At 40.5% G+C, this 8,579-nt stretch overlaps 1 protein-coding gene across 1 annotated transcript in view; it reads left to right on the top strand.

Annotated features, from left to right (window-relative positions):
• Window positions 1-3,450: 3,450 nt before the first annotated feature.
• Window positions 3,451-8,579, top strand: part of SYNE2 (spectrin repeat containing nuclear envelope protein 2) — a 255,816-nt gene continuing 250,687 nt past the window's right edge. The window contains exon 1 of the mRNA XM_075192813.1: window positions 3,451-3,634. The gene's annotated coding sequence lies outside the window, so the exon portion shown is untranslated. The remainder of the gene's footprint in view (window positions 3,635-8,579) is intronic.

Below are 8,579 nucleotides of genomic sequence, written 5' to 3'. Positions count from 1 at the left end.
AAGAGAAAATGCCTTATATTCAAAAAAAGGATCTGAAGGAGGAACATTTTAGTTGAATATCATGTAAAATTGCTCTTTTTTTGTATATTAAGATCATTAGCAAATCTTATTCTGTTTGTGCCCATTATTTAAATTGGAGAGTAGTAAATCTTGCGGGGAAAGTCATTGGTTATTCCATATAACCATGACAGGAGAAACAATGGAGGACAATTTAAATTGAATACACATGAGTCCCATATATTTAAATAAAATCTAATGGAAGGGGGGAGAGTTAAGTTTAGAGGTTATTCTTGTTTTAGATAGATCCCAGAAAAATGCAAGGAAATTTAGGTTAAGGAATATAGGGGTCTATATATTGAGACCCGTTGATAGGAAATATTTTCTATCGCTGCATCTCGCAGTGATAGAAAATCTTTCTCTCAATTTATGATGAAAAGTTTGTTGGGTAGATTAGAAATGCTAAGCTCCCTGGCGATACTTGCTGGCAGCGGTAAGAGTCTTACTGCTCACCATGACAGTCCTGGAACGCTCTCGCTCACTGGAACGGACTTGGGCTGTCAGATCCATATTTGACTCTGCTTATTTTAATGTAAGTATCATTGATCTTCGCGTGTGTTCCAGCTCGTTCTTTTGGAATACAAGCCTACTTCCTGTTCCAGGAGCCAATCAAATCGTACTCAACTACTTTCGTCACTCAGGACTTTCTCCTGGATGAGTGGCAACGGTGACCGGACCTTTTGTGAGTAACACACACAGTAATGTGAACAAGAACAGGGTTGAATGGCCATGAAAACTCACACAAGAACAAGGAGGACATACAAACTCCACACAGATAGTGCCCTGTTTGCATGACCACAGTGCAGTGGAGCAATGCTAACCACTGTGCCACAGTGCTGCCCATGTTCTGTCATTTGCTGCATCCAACTCTCAAAAAATAGATCTAAGCCACAAGTCTTAGCTACTACTCCTTATAATCTATTATTATTTTGAAAATGCAATTTACATCATACCATTGTGTACCTTGCAAGTAATGGCCTTTGAATGGGCAGCACGGTGGCTTAGTGGTTAGCACTCCTGCCTCATAGCACTGGGGTCATGAGTTTGATTCCTGACCATGGCCTTATCTGTGAGGAGTTTGTATGCTCTCCCTGTGTTTGTGTGGGTTTCCTCCAGGTGCTCTGGTTTCCTCCCACACTCTAAAAACATACTGGTTGGTTAATAGGCTGCTATTAAATTGCCCTTAGTCTCTCTCGGTCTGCGTATGTATGTTAGGGAATTTAGACTGTAAGCTCCAATGGGGCAGGGACTGATGTGAATGAGTTCTCTGTGCAGCGCTGTGCAATTAGTGGCACTATATAAATAAATAGATGAAGATGAGAATAGTCTGCTCTCTGCGGAGTCTGGGAGGCTAACCCTGTTATATGCTCCATTGACCATACTCAGTGCTGATGCAGACGATGGCTGACCAGATTATATGCTCTTTTTGACCTTTAGCTGTGTGTCAAGTTTAATTCTATCAGTCTGCAACACTTGCTTGTTTATAAGTATGAGTCCCCAAATCAATAAATTCTTGTTGGAGAATGTTATGAAAGAAAAGCTGCAGTATAACATCTGAACGAAAGGTGGCAATGTAGAGCCATTCCATTCTATTCATGTTTATTATTTGTAATCTATGTATATTTGTCGGCTATATTAGGACAATAATGTTCTATACCAGTGTTTCCCAACCCTAGTCCTCAAGTACCCCTAACAGTGCAGGTTTTCCAGGTGACAAGTGATATAATTATACCACCTGTGGATCTTTCAAAATGTATCAGTCAGTAATGATTACACCTGTGCTCCAGCAAAGAGATATGGAAAACATGCACTGTTAGGGGTACCTGAGGACTAGGGTTGGGAAACACTGTTCTAGATCATACTTTTATCTACATCAGTGATAGGCAACCTGATATACATCAGTTGCGGGCGCCCTTCTACCTTTCAAAAGAACCGCACATTACTCTTAATCTCAGTAATACGTTAAATCCTATACATTTTTACTCAAGGAAAGAGACACTTATCTGTAATAACATAGCGGCACGCATTATAAACAAGTGTTACAAGCTACAAACATACCTGACGATAACGCAGGAAGGTGCAGGGGGCCATGATGAATGCTTGCTGTAAAGCTGGGTAGAACCCCTATGCAATCATACTCCAGATCAATGTCTCTAATTATTTCACCAAGGACTGAAAGTCCCGATGAGCAGCCGATTCATGCGCACACACAGACATGATTTATCTTCAGATCTGTGATCTTCATTTCTCGTAATCATCTGCTGAATAGATTGTGGCTCTGCACACTGTACAGATATCTGCATACGCTGCTGTTGGTGAGTGCGTACACACTTCCACATTTGCCCGACATGGTTCCATCGTTGATCGTGATTTTTAGGAAGTTTAGAAAACCAAATTAAAAGATGCAATATGTTTTGGTACGATAAAACATGATCGTGGGAGTGTACACACTAATGCGATATCTGACCAAATGGTCGTGAATCGTGTGATCTGCATGATAATTGCATAGGTGTGTATGCACTCTCCAGCTTAAGATATAGATATGCAAAGTTGAGCTGTGAAACTTGACAAATAAACAGCCATCATTTAAATTCTGTGGTCGTGACTAGTAACATAGGGTCTGATTCATTAAAGATCTTAACTTGAGAAACTTCTTATTTCAGTCTCCTGGACAAAACCATGTTACAATGCAAGGGGTGCAAATGAGTATTCTGTTTTGCACATAAGTTAAATACTGACTGTTTTTTCATGTAGCACACAAATATCAACTTTAAATTTCAGTGTACAAATAAGCTATCAAGTATTTCTGTGCTACGTGAAAAAACAGTCAGTATTTAACTTATGTGCAAAACAGAATACTAATTTGCACCCCTTGCAATGTAACATGGTTTTGTCCAGGAGACTGAAATAAGAAGTTTCTCAAGTTAAGATCCTTAATGAATCAGGCCCCTAGTTATCATTTATTTTGAATCCCAGCCTTTGTCTTTAACTGGGGTTATATCTAAGAAACAAGACAATGGCCGTCATGATCATCCTCCCGGAATGGCCAGACATGGGGAACATGATTTAGTACAATGACACACAATAGAATACCGTGCTGACCTATCCCTATGGGGAACCACAGCATCACGGATCGAATTCAGTGGTTTCCAATGGTATTGCCTGCCAGCATTATAGAGAGATTGCAGTGTGGGTGGGAAGTCTGGGAGGACTGACATGGAGGGGAGGGGATACACTGGATACATTTGGGAAGGAATACACTAAGGGGAGGGATGCAAATAAATAAGGACTGGACTTATTAGGGAGGGTAGGGGATGATACAGCAGCGGGGAAGATACAAACTGTAAAGGGAGGAGAAATATTAGGAAGGGAGAGACAAGAGGGAGGGGACCGATTAAGGAAGGGAGGGAGCATTGGAACAGCGGACAGGAGCTGGAGAGAAACAAGAAACATTTGGGAGGGAACTGTACAATTATCCCTTGAGAACATTACAAGCTGTGGGAGAACATTGCTTAATTGCTGGGGTCCAGTGAGTCCCGCCCCCCAGCAGTGCAAACTGGGCACCTGGATAAAGCCTGTGAGTACTCCTGATATTTTGGGGGGGAGCTGTATTGGACACTTATTGCATTTGCAAAATACCAGACACATGTATCATTTCCGCGCTCATTGGTCCTGTAACATCATGTTTACATAGGACTTCCCCCTGTAAAATGACAGCAAACTGGGCTGCACGCAGCTGCTGCAGAACCTCTTGTTGCGATGGTGCGTATGCGCACAAAGCTTAGCTGTGATTGACGTCTCTGTTCCTCCTTGCTTGAAGGTTTTGTTTCTTTATACATATAGTAGCGTGTTGGGGAGACTGGCAATATGCGGAGTTAATAATAAGTTACATTTAGTAGTGGAGATTAAGCTGTCAGTCTGCTCCTGTCTGTAATAATGAGACAGGGTAACACCCAGCGTTTGAAGAGTCCTGACCTGTATGTATAAGGTTTCTCTATAGGCTCTCAGTAAAAATGGGGACTCTCTCTCCCTCTGTTTTCCATGTGCTCTAAGTGGTTTTATGTGGAGGGAATTCTTCAGCCTGTAGGAACAAGGTGCAGGTTTTGAAACATGAGGATGACCCGCTTCCCAGTCTCCAAATGTGTAGACCCTGTGTCAATAAACTTACTAGCAAGGAGGACTAAGGTCACAGATTTGGTTGTTCAGTGTTTGGGTCATGCAGCTGAATGGGTCTGGTTTGTGGATACTGTTAGCTTGGGACTGTAGAAATGTTTTGTGTTTTTGTTCAGAAAATAAATAAATATTGAATTTGATAATGCAAGTACAAGGGTTTTAGGTAAGGTTTATTTATGTAATTTATTGTAAAGGAAATATGGATGAGGATTTTTTTTTGTTCCTCAGCTCATAAATATTTTATTATATAAAGAAAATACAAACCCCCACCTAAGTGATGATTTGTACGGAGCACTCTTGTAAGGTGTTTTTCATAAAAAAACAAAAAACTAGATGGCCCAGTAAGAGCTGTCAGAGAACCCAAACACAGATTATGTTCATCGGCTGATAATATTTTCCAGGCGGGAAAATGAAATCCGAGCTGGTTACTTGTGAGTCCCACGCATATCGCATTTGGCTCAATTTCATCTACAGCAACCACTTAGGATGTACAATTAGAATTTGGGATCATTAACTGGAATTCCTGATGCATTTTATTTTACAGTCTATACATTATTATTATCATTCATAATCCACAATGTTTAATGTACACACTGTATATTCCCCTTTAAGTTCTTATAGGAGCAGATTCCGTTAGCCGCGAGGTGTCGTCGGACATTGCCTTGATGGCCTGCTGCACACCTTGCTGGCTAATACGGTACTAAAATCTCGGCTCATTTCCCCTTGCATGTCTATGGGACGTAAGGGATAAAAAGTGGAGATTAGCTGGACGTGGCTCTGCGGAATGTCCCGGGGAGACCTCACAGCCAATTGAATTCCCCCATTAGTGCTTCCGAAAATAAATAATGGTGTATTGACATAGACATAAAAGAAATACTAGGGCAGATAAGATGTTTTTACTAGAGATGCTCAGGCTCGGTTCCTGGAGACCCGAATACACCCGAACTTAGGGTATACGAGTACCGCGCCAAGACGACTCTGTACTGTCGCTCCCTCGGAATCGAAAACGAGGCAAAACGTCATTGTGACGTCGTCGGATCTCGCAAGTTTTGAATTCCTTTTTAAGATCCAACATAATGGGGGTTGGGAGGGAGAGCGGACCCCCATTTTTTTTTTCTGCCACTGCTGTGTGCCAATGTGTCCTAGATGTGCTAGGAACTGCCGTGTGTTTGTGTCATTGCTCTGTCGCTTACCATCCAGCCAGGTCGCTGCAGTATTTGTCCGAAAGTGTATGAAAATAATATTGTGATCTGTGAGATGGTATAAATTGACTGCAAATGACTTGAAATTAGTGTTATTGAGGTTAATAATAATGTAGGAGCTAAAAAAAGAGCAAAATTATGTGATTTTAGCATATTCTAGGATTTGTTTCTAAAAAACCAAAACCAAAACACACAAGGGTGGTTTTGCCAAAACCAAACACAAAGTTAATCCAGATCCAAAATCAAAACCAATTCACGGAGGTCAGTGAGCATCTCTAGTTTTTACTGCACTGCCAGTGACATGATGCTGCAGGACTGGTGTTTAGTGACCGTGAGGGTCTGTGGCTGCTATTGTGCGACAATGAGAAATGACTGGGAAGATTTTACTGTCTGCCAGTGGTATTCAATTTATAGTGCACCTGTCAACTCCCCGTCGGACATTTTGTGTGCTACAACCATATTCATGAGGATGTAGCCTATCAATTTATCACTGAGGCATGAGACACTTCCTACCTCGTGGCACAATAATGTCTCTAGTTCCTAGTGAATTGATAGGCTAAAAAATGCGTGTATGTGTAGGGTTTTTTTTTTTGTTTTGTTTTTTTTAACAAGTTCCCCTTTACATTTTATAAATGTTTAGCGTGTGCTCCCCAAAATATATTTATTTATTTTTCTTTTTAAAAAAGCGAGATAATGCATCTGATAGCCATTTTTCTTCACCTCCAAATCATTATATTTCCAATTGTAAAGCGTTACGGAATCTGTTGGCGCTATATAAATAAATGTTGATGATGATTATATCTCCTTTTCAAAAGCTCTCTGGCAAACAAAAATGTCTGCCAGCCACGGTCAGTCTGTTACATAGACACATGCTCTCAACAGGTCATGTGATGGCAGAGGGGGGGACCATATGGATGTCATAGTGACAGAGGGGTGTTCCTAAACCCATCTGCTCACTATATCATGTGCCTTGTGACTGTGGTTGCCATGGTAGTCCAGAATCATTAATAGCAGCTAGAACAGTGATGGCTAACCTGTGACACTCCAGGTGTTGTGAAACTACAAGCCCCAGCATGCTTTGCCAGTAGATAACTAGCCGATAGCTGGCAAAGCATGCTGGAGCTTGTAGTTTTACAACACCTGGAGTGTCACAGGTTAGCCATCACTGAGCTAGAAGAACATTTTTTTAAAAACGGTAAACAAGGGAAAATGGTAAATGTCAACATTTATGATTTTATTTGAGGGATTGTGGCTTTTACTCTATAAATCTTTACAGAAGACCCCCTTATATTTGTAATTTTATTTTATATACATTATACCTTCTTTACTAAAACAATAAACTTTTGTTTTTAGGTAAACTTAACTGAAGGGAGAACTACCTAAAAGTCGCTGTGTTAGAAATTTCGCTGCATGGCTGCGCTACAACTAATTTCCATCCAATTGTAAAGCGCTATGAAATTTGCTGGCGCTATATAAATAAATGATGATGATGCAAGCCATTGTTTATGTATTAAATTCCCAATGTAAGAATGTGAGCTTCCTTTTACAGCTTCACTTTAAAACCATTTTGTGGGCTGTACAAATATTAACAAGAGCTGAGTCTTAAGCTGGGTACACACTACAGGGTTTTTGTCCAATAATCGGCTCAACCAGCCAACATACGACCGCTCGTTCGAAAGTCGGGTTAGTGTGTGTAGTGACACGATGGATCGAAAGTCTGCCCACAAGGACGATTGTCGCCTCATTTGGTTGGTCGTACCGTTCAATATTTTCGTTCCAATCTCCTTCCTGTTGTGTAGTGTGTATAAATTTCCGAACGATGTTGCTTAAGGGTGTGCGAAATTAAACTCATTGCTCACGACAACATGGCTTGAAAAAGTCGCTAATGAGATGGCCACTCTTCCTTTTATTGTCTAAAACAAGGCTAGTGTGTATGCAGTCCATGGACCGAGCGATCGGACCATCGATTGGATGTAAAATCGCTCGGCATAAAAAGTTGGGGGAAAATTCTATAGTGTGTACCCAGCTGTACTAATTTACTAGGAATTGGAACCAGGTGTGCCACACCCTAATTTGATGTGAACACGCCCCCAGCATGATGTGGCCACGCCCCATCTTTGTGTAGCGACAGCATACCCTTACTGTCCTGATTCCCAGACTTCAAATGTTGGGAGTTCTTGTGTGCACTAGTTACCAGTAATATGTGAGACATTAGGCTGAGCCAATAAAATGCAGCATATCAATGAATTAAAAGCTTGTTATGTCTCTTATCTCAGTGGCGCCTCTTGTCCCCAGCCTGGTACAATCTAAACTCTAAAATGTTAATGAAACAAAATAATTTTCTTCCCTCCCACGTGCTACACATAAGTACCAGTAGATTCTGCGGCAGGGAAGGAGTTACATGAGGAGCTTTGCCTAACAAAGTATTTTGGAACAGTTACGTCATTGAAGTCTTGGCAGTGTTTACAGCCAGATGTTATTAGTCTGTTGATCTGGGTACACATCTCTGCAGTGACTGGGTATACACAATATATGTATGTCCTTCCCCAGTCCTCGGAGAACTCCATGCCACCGAACAGTGTTTATTTATCTTTAATTTTATAGCTTGTATATTTTAGTCTGTGAGCAGCAACAGTTGTGCAATAACATCTGAGGGCCTGATTCATTAAGTATAGGGAGGCAAAAAAAGGAGTAAGTTTTCTCCTGGACAAACCATGTTACAATGCAAGGGGTGCACAATAGTTTATTATTTTGCACATGAGTTAAATACTGGCTGCTTTTTCATGTAGCACACAAATACTTGATAGCTTTATTTTTATACTGAAATTTAAAGTTAATCTAGGACATGCCCTATTCCAACTATAAATCTGCCATCGCATTTTAAATTTTCCTCCCCCTCCAATGCAAAATGGTTTTGTCCAGGTGCAAAGTTACTCACTATTTTTTTTTTTTTTTTTTCTGCTCTACTCTCTTTAATGAATCAGGCCCAGAGTGTTTAATCTGTGCTCTGTTTAAAGGAGAAATATTACCTGTTTACAATATTTCTTAAAGTTGTCTAAACACCTCTAATATGAAGAACAAATATTTTATCAAATAATATAATATTGTGTTTTACAATAGTATTATAGTTTGTGAGCCTTAAATTTA

Source organism: Mixophyes fleayi, chromosome 12 (genome assembly GCF_038048845.1).
Source record: "Mixophyes fleayi isolate aMixFle1 chromosome 12, aMixFle1.hap1, whole genome shotgun sequence".
Taxonomy (NCBI): domain Eukaryota; kingdom Metazoa; phylum Chordata; class Amphibia; order Anura; family Limnodynastidae; genus Mixophyes; species Mixophyes fleayi.
Note: the sequence above shows the minus strand (reverse complement) of the source record. Positions and strands in the feature narration are given on the sequence as shown.